Source organism: Thalassophryne amazonica, chromosome 5 (genome assembly GCF_902500255.1).
Source record: "Thalassophryne amazonica chromosome 5, fThaAma1.1, whole genome shotgun sequence".
In the NCBI taxonomy this organism is placed as follows: domain Eukaryota; kingdom Metazoa; phylum Chordata; class Actinopteri; order Batrachoidiformes; family Batrachoididae; genus Thalassophryne; species Thalassophryne amazonica.
This window is the reverse complement of record NC_047107.1, coordinates 90,872,629-90,883,611: the sequence shown is the minus strand read 5'-3', so window position 1 is coordinate 90,883,611 and position 10,983 is coordinate 90,872,629. Positions and strand designations below refer to the sequence as shown.

Genomic DNA, 10,983 nt, shown 5'->3' with positions numbered 1-10,983 from the left:
GGAAATAGCAAGCCTGTTCATATTAAATAGTGTATTTTTTTCAAAAATACTAAAAATGTGGCACAATGACAATAAGAATGTGTAAACATGTCTTATTTCACACAGCTCCCATGCTCTGTTGTCTGGCCCATAGCCAAGGGGAGGTGGGACTTTTGCCATGATTTTCGTACTGGTGCCTGTTTGGGGTCTCTACTGGATCACAATAATATGCATATGTCGCGGACATGAATCTCACCATGTCATTTAGGTCCTTCAGACTTTATTTTGAGTAACTGCTTCATGGGAGCATTAGCATGGCTAAAACCTTTCAGCTTCTGTTTTTTTGGGCACCTCGATGCGACACTGGCTTCAGTCATCCAGCCAAGGCAGCTCAAAGTTTTGTTGTACAAGTTTGGGTAAAATCTTGCCCAAATGCAACCACGGGCAAGAAGGGTGTGACCACTATACTTTCAACATCTTCAGTGTCGGGGTAAAAAGATGAAACCTCTGGCTCACACTCCTGGACAACTTTTTTCTTGTTCATGCTTTGCTGCAAGCGCTGGAACATGCGCTGCTCTCTGATTCGCTGAATGTCCCACCCTTTTCTCATCTTCTCATCCAACTCAAGCTTCATGTGGTGTTTCAAAAACACACCGTCATCCAGCATCTCAGGGAAGTCAGTGGATGGGTCCTCATCCAAGGGTTCAAAATGGTTTTCCCTCCAAGATGGAATGGCCTTTTTAATCATTTTTCTTTATTTGCCTCTCACATGCCTGGAACTCGTCATCTAACCATGCCCTTTAGGTCCTTCAGACTTTTTTCAGTAAAATGGTTCTTGGGAGCATGAGCATGACTAAAACCTTTCAGCTTCTGGGGCTCTGCTCCAGTCACACCATGCGTCAGACGGACCCTTTCCAGCAAACTTTAATTTCTTTTTTGCTCACTACAGGAGCACAACTCAATTATGATGTGATGTCGATTGGATTATCACATGGGATTTAATTTTTGCAGCCAGGTGAGGCTTTTCACCACAGGCTGTGGTTTCTGGAGTGCACTCTGCGTTGTGAAAGGATCGTGGTTCCATGCTGGAGGTGAGTTTCATGTTTAATAACATTGTCACAGCCTGGCGATACAGTTCCACATCACACCTCCTACGGAGTTTAGATGGTGATCAGGTAATAATATGCATATTACATTGGTGATGCAAAAACTGCATATAGACCGCCGTTAGATGTGTGTTGAACATGTGAAACATTCTCTGGGCAGTCGAGTGAATGGGACCAAATATGTAGATGCTCACAGACTGCCGTCTGTTGGTCTTCGGACCGCAAGTCAGTATTTCCTGATTATGGCTGGATGCATCATTCTGATGCAGTTCAACCACAATCGCCATATGTGTGATGGGGGTTTAAGGAATTAAGTAAATACATCTGTTTTGAATTTAGTGATGGATTTCAAAGCCAATTATTATTAAGAAAATTATCAAACAAATATATGGATATGTTTAAAGCCACTTTGCACCCATTAACAACAAAACATTTTTCTGGAACTTTTAACGGGGTCACTTAGGTGATCCTTGAAGAGATGAAATGATCCGATTGGCATCGGTTGTTGATGGGCCAGGTTTGGCCTTTGCAACTTGATCAGGGGATAAACCAGCAGTTCTCCAGGGTGATCCCAAGGCTGCACTGTCGGCTGAGTTTGCCGGGAGGACGGCTGATGCAGTTCCTTGGATAATTGGATAATGCTACCATTTTCAAATTCTTCCAGGAAGTTCTTCTTCTTTGGTTTACAGGCTTCAACTGCATCATAGGGCATTGTAATGCAGTCTGTTTTCCATACTATAGAGTTATACTAGTGTAACAAGGTGACATCCAGATGGAAAAGATTTTCCTACTCGTTTCACTAAGGCAGGATTCCCCTTTGTCTCGCCTGATAGAGCATGGTCTCATGAGGTGTGGTGTTCAAACCCCATTGGAACCACAAAAGTGTGTGTTGCTCAGCTGCACTTGTTTGTGTATTTGGATGTTGCACTTCTGTTTAAGTCCTATGCAGACCCACAGACCCATTGTGCTGCTGCACAGACTCAGAGTGAAGTGATTAAGAGTCTACAACTCCTAATGGGCGGAATGTCAGTCCATTGCAGGTTACGTCCTCAGCTGAGGCTGGTGGACTGGGACAATGCAGATGCAAGCAAGCAAGGAGGGTTTGAATATGACAATCAAATGAATATGGCAATCAAATATAAACCCAGACCCTTGGATGCTCAAGAAACATTTCTGTCACTCACTGAGCCCTTTACTCTATGTAAAAAAAACATGAAAATTACTTCAGCATGTTTGTGATTTCATTTTCAATTTAAGACTTTTAGATTTTTTTGCCACATGAAAAGTTATTCTGAACTCCAAAGCTACCCATCAGTGAACAAAAAACTCAAAGCAGCTTAAAAACGCTCCAATTCCTCATGCCCCCAGAGAACAGAGAGGCAATCTAAATCTAATTATAATAAACAGCATGCAACAATATCATCAGAATATTTTAGCCGGAGCTACGCTGGTACAGCATATCATTAATCCCCTGGTAACTGAAGCAACGTCATCGTGAAGCTCAGCAAGTCTCCACTTACATCTGTGAACTATTTACCACAGAAGAGGTGAACTCAATCAAAAACCATTTCATGGCACAACTCACTTAAAAAGTTACATTTTACATTAAAAAGAGAGACTCTGCCAGTACTCATCTCTGGTCAATTTGTCTATGTTTGACTATTTTCAAAAACTGGGCGAGATTGTGCATAGCAAATAAGTGAGGTCAGGCCAGGTGCCACACCATGGAACTGCCTTGAATCTTGGATGGTAACCACCCAGGCAGACATCCGGTGCATCCCAATATTTCTAAAGTAACAGTCTACTATCTACCAGGAGAAACCTGGCAGTGTCCTTATCCTTCTCCAGCCTCTGGGGTCCTGATCTCTGAGGTACCTGTGTGCTGGGGTATACCCAGAGAAACATACCACATGGCCAAAATGTGGTAGCCGATGTTCCTGCACAGTGCAAGTAACATTCATCTCATTCTCTCCAAGTAACTGCTCGTTTGAGACAAAGTCATTCCAGTGGGACCCAAGGAGGCCTAGTACCAAAGACATCCAGTCATGGCCTTAGGTCACTGTTTAACATCCAAGTGTCACAATCATACAGTATGGAAGGAAGCATCAGGACCCTATAGAGTTGGACCATTGTTCTCTAACAACAGCATCGCCATTGCCAGACATGGTCAATGACCTTGTGGCTCTATAAGCTCTTCCCAGATGTCTCTCAATCTCAAAGCCTGAGGACTCTGAGAGAAGCTGTTGAGCTCAATGCAAATCCATATTTGAGACGATGACCAGAAACTACACCATACCGGGTTGTTTCCTCAGTCCTACATTAATTTTTACCATTCACAAATTCACAAATGGAATCAGGTTGAAACGAACTAGGATTCCTACGTGAAGAAAAATCATGTGGAAACGTTAAATCTCTGCTGTTGCCTGCAGATTATTTTACTTAAATGTACTCAGTTATGCACAGAAAAGGTGCACAAGATACCATTATTTATGTTCACTTCTTGAAGTGGTTGACTGTTTGCATTTCCTTTATTTACAAACTTTTAAAAACAAAGTTGTACAACAAAATAGAATAAAACACAGAAAATAGATGAATAATGTAAAAAAAAAAGCGCCAAACATTTACCGTGTACACAGGTGTGTAATTATGGCTGTACATTCTTGCTCGCTGAGCAAATTTACGTCACAATTATCTCTCATTGTACAGATTTCTATAATTTGTTGTGCAAGTCTGAATACCTCTTCATCAAAATTATGCTGCCAAGAGGCACAAACATTAGGGCCCCTTCACACATAACATGACTGAAGCTGACTAGCGCACCAAGGAGGAATTGCATGCCATTTGTAAAAAAAATGGGAGCCACCTCAAATGCCTCATGCACCTGTCATCACAACCATTCGTGCACACAAGCAGCCGAAAGACAGTGAATGCACTGCGTGTGCTCATTCGATCCCCCTCTCAGCAGGTGCCGGCCAAATTCCAGGCGTCGCACACAAACATCTAACACCGCTCGCTGCACACTTAGAAAAGGCGGGGCTATTCACGCACCTGGTACGATAGTAGACAGCAGGTGATCACAAGTGCAACACGAGTGTGGTGTCACCTAGCAACACACATAGGTGTAACTGTGCCGACCCCCCTACACACACACACACACACACAAATGGTGTGTGGAGTCTGCTCCCCACCAACACAGATGGCTTGTGGAGTGTGCCCCCCCCCACCAACACACACACACACACACACACACACACACACACACACACACACACACACACACACACACACCTTGAATCCAACATTGTCAGCTGTGGCTGAAGGTCCCACAGTCCAGTCTCTGTCCAGTGCAGTGTGCTGCTGGACCAGCTGACCGCTGTGGACTGCAGCTCCGTTGGAGAACACGAAGTGCACATGTGTAAGCGGGTGCTCATGCCCTCATGAGGACTGACCAACATCTGAAACTGTGGCTGCGGTATCGCGCACACCTGTTCGACCGTGAGTCCCTCCTGACAGCAGGTGGAATGTTTTGAGGTTCCAAATTTCGTTTTTGGATTGCGGATTTTCTTCTTTGTGTTATGTGTGAAGGAGCCCTTAGTAATATCACACTCAAATTTATACAAAAGATATCTCCTGTTAGCACCAATTACGGAATGGGAGTCTAACAGGTGCATATTACTAATTGTACTTACGACATTATTATCACTATTGCACACCTTATCAATAAATAATAACTCATGAAGTTCATGACCCACATAATTAACTTTATTTTTCGACGTACTCTCAATATTATTTACAACAATAACAGGATTAGATGGTCTAGCCCTAGTAGAAACAAAAACGTGAAGGCAGACAAAATCGCATGATAGCATGATGTAATTTGCATCCTCACCACTAGATGACACCAAATTCTACATACTGCAGCATTAAATTTGCAACTATTTTTGTCCTTACTCAACAAACCCATCCATGGACAAAGAAAAACTCCACTTTTCCTTGGCTTAATGTATCATAAAATAATAATACAATGACGTCCAATCTGCTATGTGAAATAAGAAATCTTTCTTTTCAGTGTTACTAGAAATGAATGGTGGTGATATAGTTTCTCTTATCAACATTTCTAAAATGATTACATTTAGAAGAAATCTAGTCTGGGCTACTTGTATAAAACCAGCCTGCTTTCAAATCAGATTTTGCCCCCAGGTTTTAATCATGAACATTAGTAATTTCTGTGGAGCTGTGCGGTGATTAGTGATGTCTGGCGGGTAAAGGCCATTTCAGCACTTCAATGAGAAGCCACACATAAAAACGATTTACCCTCAAATCATTTTTCTTATGGAGCCATTTTCAGTGAGTGTCTTCTCCCATTCAGTTCTTTAGGAATAAGAGGTCCATTATAATGATTCAGTCCACTCAGATGAGTGTGCACTTTTGTGTGTGCACATACACATTCATGCCAAAGGCCAAGTGACCCATCCATTACAGCAGGCTCATCATCATCTTTGTGTTTTCTCTTTCCTCCATCAGACCCCAGAACACACACACAACGTGGACTCTGTACCCCTCCAAGCAGTAAGAAAGTAGAACACTTGCATAAGAGTCTATTTTACTCGTACAGGCCTGTAAGCAGAAATTATTCTCCTATCCCATCAGGGTATAGGGAGGGCATCTCGTTTATTTGAAAGGTACGTATAAAACGCAGGAGTGCATTTTGGGGAGTGAAGCTGTCAAAATGAAGCTGAGGCCATCAGATTGTGTGTGTCTGCTGGATTATGTTTCACTTTGTATACCGGCTGTTCGCTGTCCTGGAGATAAAGGATGCTGTAGTTGTGTGGGAGCTGCATTTACCTTCTGCTGTCACGTCATGTCAGGAAGATGTTTGGCACAACCTTCACCCACACAGCTGCCTCCGAATTCAAGTTTAGTTCATAGTGTGTGATGCACGTCAAGTAGAAAAGACTTCAAACCCTTAAAACCACAGTGAAAAAAAAATGGCAGCATATCACCTCACTGGAAAATGTAGTTTATTCTGACAAAATGACATCAAGCATGACATTTTATAACACCTAATGCAACCTAAGTGCAAAATCGTTTTTGGGTTCAACCATATATTCATCAATTTTCAAAGGTATTTTAAATTTTAGTGCGAATTTGGTCGAATTAAAGTGAAGCATAAAGTGAGCATGAAGCAGGAATCTAGGGCCGGCCCAAGCCTTTATGGGGCCCTAAGCAGAATTTCCTTTGGTGGCCCCACTACCACCACTTCAGCACCAGATGTCACATTATTCCACAGGCTACACTGTGTAATGTACCCACCGTCATTAGCATTATTTGTAATTAGCTAACATAGCAGTGTCATTCTGGCTATTGTTTTTAACCTTACAGGGGTAGCAAACTCATAAAAATATTTGAATTAACTTCTAAATGCAGAGTGATGTATAAGTGTGGCGTAATTACATTAACGATTTGAAAGTAACATCAACAGACAAGACACTGCATTTACAGTAAACAAGTTAACCAGTTTCATTGATTATTTTGTTTTTAAAATTTGGAACAGATGTGTAAGAGTGTGCAAAACGTGCAATCTTCTGAGACAAAGTAAAACCAAATGACATTCACATCATCTTATTACATAAAAATAAGTTGTAATAAAAATAAATATACTTAAATAACAAATAAATAAAATACTTAAATAATGTCACAAAATGAAGCTCACCATGTTAAATGTATCATGTCAAATTAAAAATAAAGGTAACAGTCTTTTAACCACCAAAGTCTAAAAAAACATGGTTTATCCATGATCCGGGTGTAACCTCTGTTCAGTTCAGTGCTCATTTGCTCCATCATCATCAACTGAGGAGGCACCGGCACTTGGTTGGGCAGTCAGACTTGTTTTCGCTCCAAAATACTTCAACAACGCTCCTGCTAAATTTTACAGAAGTACATTAGACCTAGTTGATGAATGACTTATTTACTCTACTTTACCCATACAGGCAGGGAGCTGCACACCTTTCTGATAACCAAAAGTCAATTTGCACAGTATTGATTACAGTGTAGATTTCTGTCAGAAGCCTAGATTGGTGTAATGGAATTATTTATGTATTGTCCATACACAGTTATATGGTTATTTTTCTTTCTTCTGACTGTTGTTGTGTCTGTCTTTGTCTTATGTGAACCTGAATGCATCTTTGGCAAGATTAAGTGGAAAAACCTGCATAGCCTAATTTAACAACCCATCAACTCTTGTCCTGTAACTAACTAGTAAAAGGAGTCATATTGAACTACTTTACATTTCTACAGCAATTTTCAAGACACCCAAAGTGCATTACAGTGGAAGGTAGTAGGGGTGGATGATATCATAATATGGTCTAAAATAAAATCTGATATTTTTTTCAGAAAAAAATAGACTTTAGACTTTTTGTAGAGGATAGAACTGCGCGTCTACTATAAAAACCTACATCTGCAAAAATGTTAGCGGTCTAAAAGTTATCGGACCAAAACTTATCAGAAGATAACTGGTCTGATGATGGTTTTTAAAGATCTCTGAAAAGCTAATCCGATGATGAAAACATTGTCTTTGATAATTAGTGATTAGCGAAACTGTGTCCACCACTGGATATACAGCTTCAGGGTGGAGCCTTACAGAAAATGATTTTCATCCTAGAAAACAGAACAAATCTAAATTATATGATCCCATGTGCCTTCTGACAAACTGTAGCTGAAGTTTCTCCTTGAAAAAAAAAAAAATCCTGTATAATTGGTAATGCAACAGACATGGTGTTGCATTGTGTACAAATTTCTACAAGCACAGCCACACAACCGTGAAACTCCTGAATTATCTGGGTGTATTGGTGGCTTCCCTCATTACTCTCCTTCTTACACAGTCACTCTGTTTTTAAGAACTGCCTTCTCCAAACAGATGTAACCTGCAGTAACATACTGTTTGCGTTATGCAGGTCAGATCACACTATTGTGCCTTATATTTACAGCTCTAAACTTGCACTGTTTTCTCTCTCCTCAACAACCTGGTTGATAAATGGGGGGGAAAAAAAAACGCTTGTCTAACGGCTCCAGTGTTGTGGTCAGGACAGTAGCCATATTGATTGTGTTGTTTATAATGACAGTGCCACACAGGGCAGACTTTGAATGCCAACAGGACTGAGCTGAAAAAAGCACAGCTTGAAGGTATTTCACTTTCTCCCCGTCCCCACCTGCCTCTGTTTACCTTAAATGCATTTAATTCTCTGAGTTCTCGCCAGTGTTGTCACTTTTCTTTTTGGCAGATCCCCCCCCCCCGCTCTCTCACTGTCTCCCATCCACACATTCTGTTCCGTATGGACAAGTAATTTCAAACATAATAAACAGGAATCATGACGATCTGACAACACCGCGGTTATGAAACTGAGCTCCACGGGAGCTGTGTTTGTTGTTTGAAATTCTCTCCTGTCCGGCTATGGATTTCTCTGACAAGTTGATAAGTAATGCAATTAAATGAACTGCATGCTGCAGAACAGGGATTATTTATTCACAGCTAAGCTCATTAAATGTTCGTTACGAGTATTTTTATAGTATGCAGGTTTTTGTTTTATCTTATTTATGTGAATTCCTGACAGTTAGAGGCAGTACATAATATACGGTATAACATTATGTTTGTGAAGCTTTTTGCAGTGCTGTATGCACTATGCCTCCTTGGTACATTTAAAGGACTGAACTGTTTTTGAATGAATAAACAAAGCATCGAAATGAAACAAACAAACATAAAACATATGATCAGGATTAAAATATTGTGAAAATTAATTTGTGTGTGCTTTTAGTAATTAAAGCTACAGCATGTAGGATTTAGGGGTGGTTCATAGCAGACATGGAATAGCATTCACAACTACGTGTTCATTAGTGTATAATTACCTGAAACAACAAATCGATGTGTTTTTATGAGCTGAGAATCAGCCCTTCATATCTACATGGGAACATGTCCCCTTGTGGAGCTGCCATGTTGCACTGGCATGTGGATACAGCAGCCCAAAAGGAACTTACTTACTCCATATTTGGCATTTTGCAGCACAGCAAAAATACATGAAAAAGAAGAGGAGTTCATTATATATTGCTTCATAATGCTTCATTATATTGTCTACTGGCTGACAAACTTGAAATGAAAGATCTTGCTTATCCCATGATAAAGCAAGTGAGCATGAATCCCCATTGGCAAAGAAGTGAAAACATGAAGCAAAACAAAATTTTGACCAGTAAGTGCAATCTGCCATCCCTACTGGACCTGTATTCCTCCAGGGCCCTGAGGCGAGCAAGGAAGATAGCGGTTGAGCCCTCTTACACAGGACACAAACGTTTTGTCACCCTCCTCATTATTTTAAGCCTGAAATTGATATGGATTGATCAGAAGTTGCTATATGTATTGCTTATTTGAAAACTATTTACAGAACAGCTTCAACTTTGAGATTCAAATCAAGGATTTTGATCACAAAAGTAAGAGAACTATTTACAGAACAAGTTTTTTTTTTATGAATTTGCTCTATAAATTGCTGTAAATAAAGTGAAATGCACTTCATGAACTTGTTCATGAAGTGTATGAATGAATATTTACAGAACAGCCTTAAAAATGAAATTCAATGTTTTTGATCACAATAGTAACTGTTGTGTGGGCCGCTGAAGAGGAGGTACTGCTGGCCCACCACCACCAGAGGGCGCCCTGCTTGGAGTGCAGGCTCCAAGCATGAGAGGGCGCCAGACCCAGAAGAAGTGACAGCTGTCACTCATCCTCTGCACCAGCTGTCACTCGTTATCATCACTACCATAAAAACCGGACTGCAACTCCACCTCCCCGCCGAGAAATCGACTACCAGAACCAAGGTAATTTCTCTGCTGACTAATACGCTGTCTAACTTTGTTCTGTGTGCAGTCGCATTCCTGTGAAGACCCAGAAGAGGGACAAACAGGAGCTGCACGAGTGTGTGTGATTTGGAGGTGGAGGTGCTCCCTCCTAACGGTATCTGGACTATAGATTACTGAGTGTGCGGACTCACACTCACACATCATATTTCTGCTTTCTGCCAGCAGTACCAGGGTCGACAGTCGAAGACAGAGGCCACCTGGGGACTCGGGACTTGGCGGCTCCGGTGTTCTTCAGGCTGTTGGTGGTGGAAGCCGTGTGGGACGTGGCTTCTCTCTCGTCGGGTGTCTTCTATCTTCGAGCCTGCCCACACTTCACCTGGTGTTTATTGACTGTGAAATTAAGACACGTTTCGTTGTGTAATATCACAACATTAAATTGTTACCTTTTGGCTTACTCATTGTCCGTTCATTTGCGCCCCCTGTTGTGGGTCCGTGCTACGACACCTTCCCAACAGGATTTCTCGGCCATCGTCATGGACTCCGAGGGGCGTCAACTCCAGCTTGAACGGCCAATGGAAGAGCCAGGAGTGCAGGCGTCAGTGGGAGGCGGGTTGAGTGAGCTGCAGCAGATCTTAACCGCCTTCAAGGCCCGGTTAGACTTAGTGACCGAGCAGAGTGTCCTCCTTAATCGGAGGGTGGAGGCTCTCACCGCCAGGGTGGAAGCGCGCGATCAGGGTGCTGCTGCAGCCACTCCTCTGGCTGGTCCTGGGCCCGTATTAGACGTTCCACTGGTCGTTCAACGAACCCCCCCACCATCCCCTGAAGCATACATAAGCCCTCCGGAACCGTACGGGGGCTGTGTCGAGACGTGCGCGGACTTCCTTATGCAGTGTTCGCTCGTCTTTTCACAGCGCCCCGTCATGTACGCATCGGACGCTAGCCGGGTGGCTTATGTTATTAATTTGCTTCGAGGAGAGGCACGCGCATGGGCTACGGCGCTTTGGGAGCAGAATTCACGGCTCCTAACGTCTTATGCTGGGTTTGTACGGGAATT

The 10,983-nt window shown here is 42.1% G+C and overlaps 1 long non-coding RNA gene across 1 annotated transcript; it reads right to left on the bottom strand.

The window, feature by feature from the left end:
- Nucleotides 1–1,271: 1,271 nt before the first annotated feature.
- Nucleotides 1,272–7,110, bottom strand: LOC117509832. The gene is made up of 3 exons (XR_004560552.1): nucleotides 6,998–7,110; nucleotides 2,131–2,133; nucleotides 1,272–1,282 (listed from the first exon to the last, which is right to left on the bottom strand). It is a non-coding gene; the product is annotated as an uncharacterized LOC117509832 (long non-coding RNA).
- Between the last annotated feature and the right edge of the window lie 3,873 nt (nucleotides 7,111–10,983).